This window comes from Sciurus vulgaris (assembly GCF_902686455.1).
Source record: "Sciurus vulgaris genome assembly, chromosome: 10".
Lineage (NCBI taxonomy): Eukaryota > Metazoa > Chordata > Mammalia > Rodentia > Sciuridae > Sciurus > Sciurus vulgaris.
In genome coordinates, this window is record NC_136470.1 from 57066788 (window position 1) to 57082669 (window position 15882).

Genomic DNA, 15882 nt, shown 5'->3' on the forward strand with positions numbered 1-15882 from the left:
TGGTTTACCAACTCACTTGGTTCCCAGTTGGGCACAAAGGGTGGCATACCAGTTCCTGGTCCAGCCCTGTCTAAGGTGATGTCATGCTAAGGGAGATGGGGATGGGAAGAGGAGCTCCGAACCTGCAGGACGGGGCAAGGCCATCTCCCAAGGACCCTCCCTTAGTTGGTCAGTTAGGTATAGGCCTCAACACGGGGGTTTGGAAGACTGCAAGGACAGGGAAGCCCAAGAGAGACCCAGGACTTCCTGCCTTCCAGCAATCCTAGGAAGTGTGACCTCCCTCTACCCACTTGTGAGCAGCTCTCCCCAGATGAGTGCTAACAGAGCACACCTCTCCTACCCCCTCAGGGTTCTCTCATCACCTTTTACCTCCCTCTGCCACATGCTTCTGTGTCTCCACTGACCACACCTGTCCTCCTGCTTCGTCCTTCCAGACACCTTTTAAAATCTTCCTTGTGCTGTTAAACTGATCCAAAGATGGTGTCTCCACATGCTCCCACTTCACTTTCTTACCTCTCTATTATTTCTAAAGTGTCCCTTCATTGAATTTCACTATCAGGGAGAGCAGTGGCATCAGGGATGCCCAATTATATTTCCTACTCAAAACTCACATGGCCCAGGGAAATCTGGCTTGAAGGCCTTCAATATGCAAGCAGGAAAGGTCACACTTGAATGCCAAGTCCTACCCTAGACATTGATGGGCTTCTTCCCTCCATTTATCTGATTTCAGGTTGCTTATAGGCACAAGGTGGACTTACCTCCATAACATCTCTCAAATAACATGCAGCCTAGCACACAGTAGGCTCTCCATGCAATGTACCCAGGAGGGTGAATGGCCTCACAAGTCCCGGGGAAGGAAAGATCTGAGCTGCACCTTAAGAGGTGGGTGTGGAAGGACTCATGAGCACCATCAGGGCCAAGGGCAGTAGAGAAAGCACAGAAAGTGCCTAGTGGCAGGGGTGAAAGATGCCTCCTCACAGCACAAGCATTTGGTTCTGCTTACCCAGTCATCATATGGGTGCCTGTCAGTGCTCACCACCACCACCTGGATAAACAGCTGCAGGATGAGCGGCAACCGGAGATCCAAGGCAGGTACAGCCACTACAAAGTTGGGCTATGTTTAAGGAGCCAAGGCACTGGACAATTACGCCCTGGCCCCACCTTTGGACCAGACTCCTTTCCCCCTGGTCCCACCTCAGTATGCCCTGCCACCCATCTTCCTCCCTGGACTGGACTGTTAGTCCAGTACACCCAGGTGAAATCTCTTCAGCACACTGTCCTGGTGCCTGTCCGTTTTCAATGTTCATTATCACTCTCCGTGTCCCTGCTCCATTCTTTACTCCACAGTCCCTCCTAACCTCTCAGCCAGACCCCTATGACCTTCAACATGTCCTTCACAGGTCCTACCAAGTGACTGCTCAAGCCCCACCCTGTGTGCCCTCACTCGGGCTGACCATCATCCCTGCTCTTTCATCATCCCTGGTAATGTGTGGATATGCCATGCCCTTTTTCAGCAAGAAAGGTGTGAGTCACCTCTGCACAAGAAGAGTACGCCGATCTTCAGCTTGGTTTCCAAATACACACACAGAGAAAGGAGCAAGAGCAGGAAACTCCTGATATTTCTGTGGCCCATGCAGTTTTTAACTCACCTACAGTGCTGGTAAGACTTCTAGGGGACAGGAAGCAGGACTGAGCGTCTATCTGGTCTGGACTCCATCACCCCCAAATCCAGCCAGGCACTCTAGGACCTCTGCCATTGACCCATAACAGGGGATACCACCTCCAGGGAGAACCTGCGTTTCCTTAATTAAAGCAAGTTAGGACTCCATGGCTGCTCAGGTCACCTGATATCACAAAGATCTCAGAGATAAGACCTGCCTCGTGTCACTTTGATCAGGATATAGAATCATCTGAGACTGTTTTCTCAGATACTGGATAAGGAAGAAAAGAACAACTTTACCAAACCGCCTTCTGCATTTGTAAACCCAAGCAGCCTGTGCACAGGAGAGAAGCCACTCAGAACCCAGGAAATCCTCCTACTTGGACACCCAGAGAAGAACAGGCAAAGATGCCCAGAACAGGACAGCAGCCAGGGTAAAATTCTTGGTATCAATGTCAGCAATCCAGGGGTTGGGACAGGCACTGCTCTCCTGTCCCTGACTCCACGAGGCCCAGCACACATGTGTGCCTTTTGTATGTCAGCACCTGTGCAAGCAAGGCCAGCCTCTCAGGACAGGTGCAGACACAGAGGCCATGGCATATGTAAGGTACCAAGAGTGGACAAAGAGGAGGAGTACTCACTTCCACACAGCAATTACATGAAGATTGGGATTCTGTTTTCTCATAGTTCAGAGGCTTTGGAAATAAAGTGCCAGGGCCTAATTGATGATGACATGGAGAGAAGGCATCCTGAGGCCACAGGTGTGCTGGCCACTGTAGAATGAGCCCCGTAGGAATTAGCCCATGAAGTGCCATCTGCTTCTCCCAGGGTTCTGAGGACTTACAATGATGGAGGATTCCTGGGTTTGAAAAACTCAGGGTAACCAGCATGTACATGATTACAAGAAGAGCAGGCTGTTTGCCAGTGGAAAGCTCCAGTTTCCCTTCTGGGTCAGGCACCTGCATCTGAAACCAAAGCCAGACTCTGTTCTAGTCTGGGGCAAACTGGACTTCCCCAAGAGGTCTGTCTTACCTGTGAGAGTACTCACAAAAGTTAAGGACACACCTGAATATCCCGGATATAGACCAAATGTCACCAGCATTACCAGACACCCACAGTTTCCTTAATGCATCAGCCACTCTAGATCTTGAGCTCCTAACTATATATAGCTTTCTTTTTCCTACTGACCCTCTCTCTCCCCTTTCCTTCCTCTGCACTATCATTATCAATTTTTCCCTCAAGCCCTTTGAGGGAAACCTGATAGCGCATTGGACACTCATGGATACATGAAATGCAGGCCATTTAAAATGATGACTGCAGCCATATTCATTGAAGCCCATAAGATTTCAAAAAGCCACAGACATCTCATTCATGTTTGGGGTGGGGGCATGTAAACACTTGAGTCTGACATGGTGATGACTGCTTTTCTTAAACAAATGAGTGCCACTGATCTCTCTTCTGGGTTGACACCCTGAGGCCATGACTATGGCAAGTGTAACAGCACAGAGGTTTTGGAATGTGGGCTCCAGCTGCTTCCAGTGACCTCTGAGAGAAACCTTCCCCCATCCCCACCTACACACATGTTGTAGACTCCAACATGCTGCTCTGACAATGCTGGCTATTTGGAATTTGTGATGAGGTGGATGTGGTTTTTTCCCCAAGGACTGGAGGTTTGGTCCTCAGTGTGGCAATGTTGAGGTGGTAGGACCTGTAAGAGGTGGAGCCTAATGTGAGGTAATTCAGTCACAACTAGGGGATGAGGCCATAGGAAGGGAATAATCTACTTCACCTGGGCCTCATTTGTTTCTGTGAGAGTCAGTGGTTATGAAAAAGCAAGACTGGTCTGTACCCAGTTTTGTGGCCATGCAAGCTCTACCCCCTGCATTTCCTGCCATTATGATGCCATTCACAATGTTGTGATGACCCTCACCCAAGTTCAGTCACAGGGGATGTCAAATCCTGGTTCTGCGAATTCCACCAACTTGATGTTCTCAAACTAATGTGTAAGATATGGAATTATAAAAAATATGTTTCATGAATAAGAGCTACTTTAAAAACTTAATATGTCCTATTCTTCCTAATATTTTATATTTCCTTAAAAGTTTATAACAGTTTTCAGTTAATCTGTGAAAAAGTAGAACTTTCAGTATAGGTCAAACTGGGTTAATTTGAGATAATAGGCCATAATCAATATGAAAATGTGTAAATACATTCTACTGTCATGTACAACTAATTAGATTAAGTAACAAATTGATTAATATGAAAGTTAAGTCAAAAAAGATGTAAGGCTCACTCTCAGTAATAACACTGACCCCAAGTAAACAGAAGGGGTAAGATCAGTACAAACACAGAAATTAAAATTACCACCCAGTACTTTTAACTCATGACAGGTAAAACTGGATTGTTGGATGTTCAAGATCAGAAAATTAAAGGCCTTATATTTTCTCTGATATGTGCATGCTAATTCACAATAAGGTTTAAGGCTCTGGAAGAATAGAACTACATTGGAAAAGGTAGAGGAAGTGAAGGGAGGGGAAGGGTATGGTAATAGGAATGAATGCAGAATGAATCTGACATTATTACCCTTGTGCATGTAGACTACATAACCCATGTCATCCTGCATGATGTCCTTTTAAAAATGAGAAATTATACTCTAATTATGAATGATATGTCTAAATGCATTATACTGTCATGTATAACTATTTAGAACAAATCAGAAGAAAAACAATGAACTATGGAGTCAGAGGCTGGAGGGGGAACTAAGAAGATTTCAATTGTGGTACATGGTTTCTCTTAAATGCTTACAGAGAAACTACATAAAGATGCTATTTATAATCAAAAGTGAAACAGATTTTAAAGATTTGGAAAATTACTGAGTTGACCCCATTATAACACAATATAAAAGGTATATTAGGGAAGAGAATATAAAGGGTGTGACTAAGCAATATTTTGATAAAGAGATTAATATGAACAGAAGGAAACCAGAAGCTATGCATCAAGATAATGGGAGAATGACACTGAACGCTTTTCTGAGATCTTGAAGGACGTCAATTCCACCACAGTCCCAGAACATTAAGACATAACAGGTTCAAAGAAGGGTTCTAGAAGATCCACAAATTCTTGGTGTTCAGGGCCTGACTTATTAGCATTGCTTCAAAATTTTCCTTTCTGTATTCTAATACAAGACTACTATGCCAGCCCTGCCATAGCCTAAGCAGGCTTATGTGTTATTCAGGACTCTGTTACCAAATCTATAGGTGTCATCCTGAGAAACATATGTATTGAACTAAATCTGCAGGCACAAATATGGAAGAGAGGAACAGACATGGATACCCATCCTACATTTTTTTTAAATAAGTTTCCAAGAGCTTTGGCATCAAGGCAGAGATTTTCCACAGAGGCTGAGCTGTGTAAATATTCCCCACTAGGCTAATGACCATGGGATTACAGGTTTATAAACACAGAGAGATTCCATTAGGACAATGCTTAGTGGAACCATGGAAACAGGTCTTATCCAGAGATCCTAGAACTGTAGAGCCACCTGCTTGTAGCCCCTACCTGGGAGAGCCCAAGGCACGTGATTTCAACCTAGGAAACCTATAATCAGTGCTGTACCCAGCACAGACAAAAGGACAGCAGGTCCTGAAATTTGGAGGAAACAACCTCCATTCCAGTGTCTAGAAGGCAGGTTAAGAGTCTAAAATCTTATTCGCAAGCTTAAATTTTAATGCGTATTATCCTGTCAGATTTTAGATTAATGGATCTGATACTTCCTCTTGCCTTATCTCTCCATTGCAAAGGGAATGTCTATCACATGCCTGTACTACCATTGTGTTTGAGAAGCACATAACTCTTGATTTCATAGTCTCATACCTGGAGGGAAATGGTGCTCAGAACTTGTCATACATTGAGTATGATTCACATAAGATGAAGATAATATGATTTGAATTCATACTTCTTGTGGTGAAAGGAGTTAAAGATTTTGGGGCTACTGCAATAAATCGAAGGAATTTTTGTAAGGACATGAAATTTGGGAATGGGATAAAGGATGGGATGGTATATAGCTGGAATGATGCTGTTCCCTTAATGATTCATGGTGTAACTTAATCTCCTATGAACAGTATTTAGAAATGGGGCAAAAACATGCACAATACCACCTGAAAGTGCTGCAAAAAATGTCAAGAGTAATTCAAGAAGATGGAATTAAGTGAAAAATCATCTTCAGTGCAAAGGAAGCAAGTAGAAATTTGAATATAGATCCTACAGATAGAAAGAGAGACAGTCTTCTCTAGCTATTCCTTTTGAGAGGATAATATAGATAAAGAATGAAAACAACAAAACCCCACATCAAAAAAGATATCATTCAAAAAACAAATAAAATTATAAATTAAACACACATTTTTCAAAATAAGAAGTACCAACAGCCAACAAATATATGAAAAAATATTCAGTGTCATTATCGTTTAGGGATGTGCAAATCAAAACTTCCCTGAGATTTTACCTCACACAGTCAGAATGGCACTCATCAAAAATGCACATCATAATAAATTGCAGACAGAAAATGGAGAAGAAAAAACACTTTTACACTCTTGGTGGGACTGCAATCAGTACAACCACTATGGAAATCAGTATGGAGTTTCCTCAAAAGACTAGGCATGGAACCACCATATGGTCCAGCTATATATCACTCCTTGGGATATATCCTCAAGAATTAAAGCATCATACTGTAGGGATAAGTGCATATCCATGTTTTTCGCAGCACAATTCTTCATACTTAAACAATGAAACTAGTCGAGGTGTCCATCAACAGATGAGTGCATAAGGAAAATATGGTATATACACAATAGAGTTTTATTCAACCACAAGGAAAACTGAAAAATTGAATTTATGTTATTTGCAGTAAGTATGGATGGAACTTGAAGTCAGTATATTAAGCAAAATAAACCAAACCAAGAAGGTCAAATGTCATGTTTGCTTTCACAGAGGAAGCTAGGAAGAAAAAAGACAAAAGTGTAGGGAGGCCTAGAAATCTAATGAAAATCAAAAGGAAATCAGCAGAATAGAGGAAAGAGACCAGGGCGAGGAAAGGAGTCAAGGAGGGGAGTGTGATGTGATATGCAGTGACTTTGTCCAAATAATATTGTTATATTATGTGCATGTACAAATATAACAACAAATCCCATCCTTAGGTGGGTCTGCAAAGCACCAATAAAAACTAGTGGGGAAATAAAGCAGTGTGGCTTCTGGGATGAGCACCCTTTTAAAAGGCTTCAAGGCTGAAGAACGCATTCTCTTGTTTATCTGCCTTTCACCTCATAAGGACACAAAAAAATGCCACTTTGGAAGCAAAAAGCAGACTCATATGACACAAGTGTTGGCACGTTGATCTTCATTCTTCCAGAACTGTAAGATATTATTCTCTGTTCTCAATCTACCACTCACTATAGAGAATAAATGACCAATTTTGAAATATACTGTTATATCAGCACAAACTGAGCACTTAGTTAATGCAGCTCAAAGTTCTCAAATGTGATAATAGTTTTAACAGACCAAAAAAAATCAATATTTTTTAATATTATCTGTTCCTCCCCAGTTCTAATTTATTTATTTTCTTCCTTCTATTAACTTTGTGCTTTTTTTTCTCTGCTTTTGTGTTTCTTTTATTGTTCTTTTTGTTTGTTTCTTGAGTTCCAGAAGGAGTATGTGAGTCAGATTTCCATTTGTATAATAAGAATCTGAGATAACTCATAATGAAAGAAGGTTTATTTTAACTCAGTTTTGGGGTTTCTTGAAATAATTGACCATGTTATTTTCAACCTGTGGTGAGAAAGGAACTCATGATGGAAGTGCATGCAGGAGAAAAACTGCTCACCTCATAGTTGCGAGTGAAAGAAGAGGCAGGGGCTGGAGTCCCACCACACTCCTCATTCAATGTCACCCCCCACTAAGACACACCCATTACAGATTCCATATTCCCCAGTAGCATCACACTGTGAACCCTGCCTTTACCATGTGGATCTTAGGGACACATGCAGAATCCAAATTACATCAAGTTCTAAAGTAGCCTGATTATTTAAGATATTTCTTCTTCACGGTAATTAAAGTTACTAATGTGTTACTATTTCTCCCTTCAGTTCTCTCAATGCTTTCTTTATGTATTCTGATGCTCTGATTGTGGGTGCATATATATGGATAATTTTTACCATTTGTCCTATTGATTGACCCATTTATCATTGTATAATGTCCTTCTTTGACTCTTTTCACAGATGTTAATTTAAACTCTATTTTATCAAATGTACATGTGATCACCATGCTTGCTTATGTTTACTATTTCCATGAAATAATTTCCCATCCTTTCATTCTGTGTGTCCTTCAATATAAATTGAATTTGTTGTAGATATCATGTTGAGGAATCTTATTTCATAATTTTTTCCAGTCAATCACTCTATGTATTGCATTGGAATGTTTAATCCATTTCCGTTAATGTAATTATGGATAGGGTAGTATATACAATTTCCATTGATCTAATTGTGCTATATTTGGTTGCATTTTTTTGTTTGTTTGTTTTGCTCTGTGGTTTTCTTCATTGATTTTGCATTGATTTTTTGTAGTGACATGCCTTGATTCGTCTCTCATTTTCTTTGTCTATCTTCTACAGATATGATCATTGTGGTCACCTTGAAACTTTCATTTACCTTCTTTCATTTATAACAATATGTTAAATGGTTATACAATCATTCGTTTTGTAAATTCAAGAGTGAGGGTAAAATAATGACAACTAAAGCAATCAAAACCACAAAGAATTTTGAATTCACAGTCACAGTGAATAAATTCCTAAATTTTAAATAAGAAATAGAGGAGTGAGAGAAGCTGTTGAAATAGAGAGATCACTTCCCTACATGCTCAGTGGCATTAAACCAAGAAAGGTAGACCGGCTGCTTCTCTGCAAGGGGATGAATGTATAAAAATTAGGAGGAGTGTTTGCTGGAATTTAATACTGTATACACAAAAGATATTGGAGACTCAGAGATTAAATATAATAGGGAAGAAAATCCCAGTGTCACAGCTATGGAAGCTACAGCAGCATACATTAGCACGAGCCAGAATAGTAACTCTGTGAACACAGTAAATTGATAAGGGATTCAAAGTTACCTGCATATTGGGGAGGATATGGAGATTTAGAGACCAAAGTCACTGCCTGAGCCACTGCACAATATCTTGTGCAGGAAACAAAAAGCTCCATCTCTCCCAACTGGTTGCAGAGGACAAAGGAAGGAACCATTCTGCAGCCTGAGCGTGGTCCACACTGCATCTATGGAAGCGAATTTCTTTTTTTTTTAATTCATTTTAATTGTAAACAAATGGGATAAATCTCGTTTCTCTGTTTGTACATGAAATAGAGGCATACCACTTGTGTAATCATACATTTACCTAGTTTAATAGTTTTTGATTCATTCTGTTATTTCCCCCCCACCTCTCTTATCCCTCTATAGAGTCCATCCTTCCTCCATTCCTGCCCCCTTCCCACCCCTTATATGTGTCATTATCTGCTTATCAGTGAAATCATTCGTCCTTAGGTTTTATGAGATTGGCTTATCTCACTTAGCATGAAATTCTCCAACTGCATCCATTTGCCACAGTTTCTGTATCAATTCATAAATTGAAGTGTGTTTAGGTTGGTTCCACAATCTGGCCTTGTGAATTGAGCAGCTATGAACATTGTTGTGGCTGTATCTCTGTAGTATGCTGATTTTAAGTCCTTTGGGTATAGGCTGAGGGGTGGGATAGCTGGGTCAAATGGTGGTTCCATTCCAAGTATTCTAAGGAATCTCCACACTGATTTCCAGAGTGGCTGCACTAATTAGCAGCACCACCAGCAATGTATGAGTGTCCCTTTTTCCCCACATCCTCTCCAACACATATTGTTGCTTGTATTCTAGATAATCACCATTCTAATTGAGGTGGGATTGAATCTTAGGGTAGTTTTGATTTGCATGTTTATTATTACTAATGATGTTGAACACTTTTTCATATATTTGTTGATTGCTTGTAGATCTTCTGTGAAGTGTTTGTTCATTATCTTAGCCCATTTGTTGATTGGGTTATTTGTATTCATGATGTAGAGATTTTTCAATTCTTTATATATTCTGGAAATTAGTGCTCTATCTGAAGTAGGAGTGGCAAAGATTTTCTTCTACTCTGTAGGCTCTCTCTTTGCATTACTGATAGTTTCCTTTGCAGAGAGAAAGCTCCTTAGTTTGAATCTGTCTCAGTCATTGATTCTTGCTTTTATTTCTTATGCTATGGGAGTCCTGTTAAGGAGGTCTGATCCTACACCAACAAGTTGAAGATTTGGACCTACTTTTTCTTTATAAGACATAGGGTCTCTGGTCTGATTTCAAGGTCCTTGCTCAATTGTGAGTTGGTTTTCGTGCAGGTTGAGAGATAGGGTTTTATTTTCATTCTGCTGCTTATGGATTTCCTGTTTTCCCAGCACCATTTGTTGAAGAGGCTATCTTTTCTCCATTGCTATTTTTTGAACCTTTTACTAGTATGAGAAAATTGTATTTATTTGGGTTTTGTCCATGTCCTCTATTCTGTACCATTGATCAACCTGTCTATTTTGGTGCCAATACAATTCCGCATTTGTTACTATTGCCTTGTAGTACAGTTGAAGTTCTGATATTGTGATACCCCCTGCTTTCTCTTCCTGCTAAAGATTACTTAAGCTATTCTGTGTTTCTTATTCTTCCAGATGAATTTCATGATTGCTTGCTCTATTTCTGTAAGGTTCCTCATTCGGATTTTAATTGGAATTGCATTGAATCTGTATAGCACTTTAGGTAGTATGGCCATTTTGACAATATTAGTTCTGCCTATCCAAGAATATGGGAGATCTTTCCATCTTCTAAGGTATTCTTTAATTCCTTTCTTTAGTGTTCTGTAGTTCACATTGGAGAGGACTTTCACCTCTTTTGTTAGATTGATTCCCAAGTATTTTATTTTTTTCGAAGCCACTGTGAATGGAGTAGTTTTCCTAACTTCTCTTTCTGAAGATTCATCACTTTTGTATAAAAATGCATTGGATTTGTGAACATTAATCTTATATCCTGCTACTTTACTGAATTTACTTATGAATTCTAAAAGATTTTTGATGGAATTTTCTGATTCCTCTAAATATATAACTATGTCATCAGCAAATAGGGATAGTTTGAGTTCTTCTTTCACTATTTGTATCCCTTTAATTTCCTTGGTCTGTCTAATTGCTCTTGCTAGATTTTCAAGGACAATATTGAATAGAAGTGGTGAAAGAGGGCATCCCTGCCTTATTCCAGTTTTTAGGGGGAATGCTTTCAGTTTTTCACCATTTAGAATGATATTGGCCATGGGCTTAGCATTGATGGCCTGTACAATATTAAGTAATATTAAGTAATGTTCCTGCTTGCCCTGTTTTTTCTAGTGTTGTGAGCATGAAGGGATGCTGTATTTTATCAAATGATTTTTCTGCATCTATCAAAATAATCATGTGATTCTTGACTTTAAGTCTATTGATATGGTGAATTACATTTTTGATTTCCAGATGTTGAACCAAACTTGCATTCCTGGGATAAAATGCACTTGATCGTGGTGCCCTATCTATTAAATATATTTTTGTATGCAATTTGCTAAGATTTTGTTGAGAATTTTTACATCAATGTTCATTAAGGATATTGGTCTGAAATTTTCTTTCCTCGATGTCTCTCTCTGGTTTACGTATCAGGGTGATATTCGCTTCATAGAATGAGTTTGGGAGGGTTCCCACCTCTTTTATTGCATGAAATACTTTGAGAAGTATTTGAATGAGCTCTTGTTTAAAGGTTTGGTAGAACTCAGCGGAGAATCCATCTGGTCCCTGACTTTTCTTTGTTGATAGAGTTTTGATGACCTCTTCTATTGCATTATTTGAAATTGATCTATTTAAATTGTGTATGTCCTCCTCGTTCAGTTTAGTTAATTCATCTTTCTCTAGAAACCTGCTGATGTCTTCAAGATTTTCTATTTTGTTGGAGTACAGATTTTCAAATTAGCTTCAAATTATGTTTTGTATTTCAATTGTTTCTGTTCTGATATTACCTTGTTCATTCCCAATTTTAATAATTAGAATTTTTTCTTTCCTCGCTTTGTTAGTGTGGCTAAGGGTTTATCAATTTTGTTTATTTTTCAAAGAACCAACTATTTATTTAGTCAATTTTTTCAATTGTTTGTTTTGTTTCATTTTCATTGATTTCAGCTCTGATTTGAACTATTTCCTGACTTCTACTACTTTTGGTGTTGCTCTGTTCTTCTTTTACTAGGGCTTTAAGCCATAGTGTTAGGCCATTAATTTGTTCTTAAATTTGGCCTTTTCATGATATTCCATAGTTCTTTTAGATTCTGTTCATGATTTCTTACCATCTTCTCTGTATGGTCAACTTTGTTTTTAAGATTAAATATTTTTTCTTCAATATCTGAGGTTCTGTCTTCCAGGTTTTCTATCCTATTCGTTATGCTTTCTATGGAGTTTTTAATTTGGTTTATTGTTTCCTTCATTTGAAGGATTTCTGTTTGTTTTTTTTTCAACATCGCTGATTCCTTATTGAAATGATCATTTGCTTCCTGTATATGCTCTTTTAACTGTCAATTGGTGCGATCATTCAATGCCTGCATTTGCCCTTTCATCTAATCCTTCAATGCCTGCATTTGCTCTTTCATCTCCTCATTTGCTTCCCTGATTGTTTTGATTATGTACATTGTGAACCCCCTCTCTGACATTTCTCTGCTATGCTGTCATTGGATATTATTGCTATACCATGTAGGTTTGAATGGGACATTATCTTCCTTGTTTTCTCATACTGTTCTGGTATCTACAGCTCTAGCAGTGAAACTCTGGGATATTGCAGATTTCCTCTATTGACTAATATTGTCTGTATTCCAGACTAATATTGTATTGTATTCCAATGACTGACCTCTTTGCCTTCAATAGCCTAGATTCTTGGAGGAACTTGATAACGCAGTGCTCCACAAGGAAGCTGGCCTTCTATGGGTGGTGGCCTTCATGTGGGGTATATTTCCTGGTGGCTCTGAATTGGTCCCGAGTCTCTAAATTCCTCCTATTCTTGGCTCCTGAGTCTTGTCAAAGGCCTTCTAGCCTCCTGTAGGTGTCTCAGGAAGGGAGTTGTCCTTCCAATGATGGCCACGCCCTCAGGAGTAATTCAAAATGCCTGCACCAGCCTATAAAGAAGCCTCTGGCTAACTCCGTGATGGTGACAAACCTCAGTGTGGGGGTGGGGCGGGTTGTTCAGTGGTGGCATCTGTATTTGACCTTGTGGTTGGGAGGTTTGGCTACCAGGCACCCTGCTCCTCAAGACAGGCTGGTTGGGTGCCTGCCTGCTACCTCAGCTATGCAAGCAGCCTGACTCGCCTGTCAGCTCGCTCTGCGACTGTCACCAACCAGTGATTGCACGGACCTCTGAGGAAGCCAATTTCTGAGAGACCCAAGTCAGGTCCAATATAGTAGCCTGGCAAACCCCTGCTGCATGACAGAGAGTGGGCCTAAGTGACCAAGAAACAATTAAGCCTGGAGAAAGTTTTACACAGGAGAATGAACCTGAGAAAAGGAATCAGGTTCTGCAAGAAATGTAGTGAACTGATTATTTGCATCTACATCACATGCGTGGAAAACAAGAAGGTCCCTGGGGTTTAGCCTTCCAGCATGGCCCAACAATTGCTGTTAATATGCTGATATTCCAGAACTATTGGCTTTCAGCAAACTGACTGGAGCCCACCTCGACCTAAAGCCTACCTACAGGAGTTCCACCTGCAGGATTCACTCTCTTACACTAGCAACCCCAGCCTGAGGGAAGCAAACATCACACTACATGGTGTAGAGAAGAGAAGCTCAGGATATTTTATCTCCAATCGAAAAAATCCCCCAACATTTCATTGAGATTTATTTTCACATTTTTTCTTTCCCCTACACATTTCCACCACTATTGAAAATGACTACTTTTTATGGATCACTTTATTGATGACTATCATGTCTGATTAGCATATTTCTCTTTCATTGTATGTATTTTTTATTTTAATTATGTTTTTCTTGATCTCTATTTTTTCTCCTGCTTACAGCTCCCTCTTCTACTCTTCTTTAATTTTCACTTCCATCTTCTCCTTAATCTTAATCATCACATCCTATACCACTTCTGTTCTCCCAATTACAGCCTTCAAAATTATAAACCACTTAGCATACTTACATTTTTATTGTAGGAAATAAATGTAGCATTTTTGTTTATTGTGACAAAACTGTAAACACCTCCTCAGAAGATAATTTAGTTTGAGGTTGCATATTGTTTGCATTGTTTGAGGCTATTATTTGTCTCTCCCTTCAAGGTGAAGAACATGTGTCTCAAGGTAGAAGCTCTAATGCCTCAGATCCATACTGCAGGATTGGTTGACACCCACATACCATGAAAAATAAGGAACAAATTATCCTAAATTAACCAAGATGCTCCAATAATGGAACCACTAATTCCACAGTGGAAACTATATCAGAGAAGGAGATAAGAATGTACATAGTAACACTGATCTGCCAGGCAAAGGACAACTTAAGGAGTGACATTCGACAGAAGAGATAGGAAATGAAAGATCACTTCAATAAAGAGATAGAGATTCTGAAAAATAATCAAGCAGTTATCCTTGAAATGATGCAATCAATAAACCAAACTAAAAATTTAATGGAAAAGATGACAAATAGACTGGAGTACTTGGAAGACAGATTCTTAGGCAATGAAAACAAAAGTTATCATCTTGAAAATCAAGGTGAACATTGAGAGAAGATGTTGAGAGACCATGAACAGAACTTCCAAGAAATACTGGATAAGGTGAAAAGTTCAAACTTACAATTTAACAGGATAGATCAGGGCATAGAAGTTAAAACAAAGGAATGCACAAAATTTTCAATGAATTCATATCAAAAAATTGCTGAAACCTAAAGAATGAAATGGAAAATCAAATACAGGAGGCTTGCAGGACACCAAATGTGCAAAGGACAGCAGCTCCACATCAAGGCACCTTATAAGGAGAATGACTAACAGTATGAGGAGAGAATCTTAAAGACCATGAGAGATAAAAATTGCATTATATATAGAATGAAACCCATTGAAATCTCAGGTCATCTCTCAACCTAGACGGTCAATGATAGTAGTTCTGTAATAATACAACACAAGATTTGAAAACAAAAAAGAAAGAATGATGAGCAACGATTTTGTATCCAGCATAATTAACCTTCAGACATGAAAATGAAATAAAAATCTTCCATGATTAAACAAAAGTTAAAAGAATTCACAGTAGAATTTTTGCATTGTCACAAAATATTCCATGAGGATGAAATGGAAAAAAAAATGAAAAGGAACAAAGGAAAAATGTACAAGAAAGAATTATGAAGGAAGGAGAAACTCATTCAAATTAAAAATCAGAAATAAACTGAAATGAGCAGAAATACAACTTATATCTCAACAATAACCTTGAATGTTAACTGCCTCCACTCCTTAATCAAAAGACATAGACTGACAGATTGGATGATAAAGAAGACCCAATAAAAGGGACACAAATCATTCCATACTGCATAAGGGGTCCTCTGTGTACATCAAACAAAACTTTTACAGATGCAAGAATCAAATAGATGAGAAACAATAATACCTGGTGGATTGAACATCCCTCTCTCACTACTGGATGGATCTTCAAACCAGACACTTCTCCTGAGGGAAGTGAGTCCAGAGCTGATATCACTTAATGACATATTTTTGTGACACAGTCTTTAACATGTTTTTCTGAAATGGCCTTTAACGTGTTTTTCTGAAATGGCTTGTTTTGTCTCCTCATTCTTTTGATTTCTTTGTTTTTCTTTTCAGGTGCTGGGTGTTGAACTAAGCATACACCCAAACACTTCTACAGTCGAACTTATTCTTTATTATACATATAGGTCAATAAAAATAAAAAAAAAAACCCTCATATTTCTGGCACTCATGCTTTTAACCTTAAAAATATTAGTCTACTGCCTTCTGGTTTTCATTATTAATAGTTTTTGGGGGTTACTTCTGTTGCTGTGCTTTGAAATATACTGCTTTTTATCTCTAGCTGCTTTTAAGAGTCTTTCTTCTCACATAGTTTCAACTTGATTTGCTGAGGTATGACTTTTATCAGTTCAG

General features: G+C 39.1%; 1 protein-coding gene across 1 annotated transcript in view; it reads right to left on the reverse strand.

Annotated features, from left to right (window-relative positions):
* LOC306671101 (serine/threonine-protein kinase PAK 2-like) overlaps positions 1–15882 on the reverse strand; it is a 368847-nt gene that overhangs the window by 4560 nt on the left and 348405 nt on the right. The gene's annotated exons all lie outside the window — the stretch shown is intronic.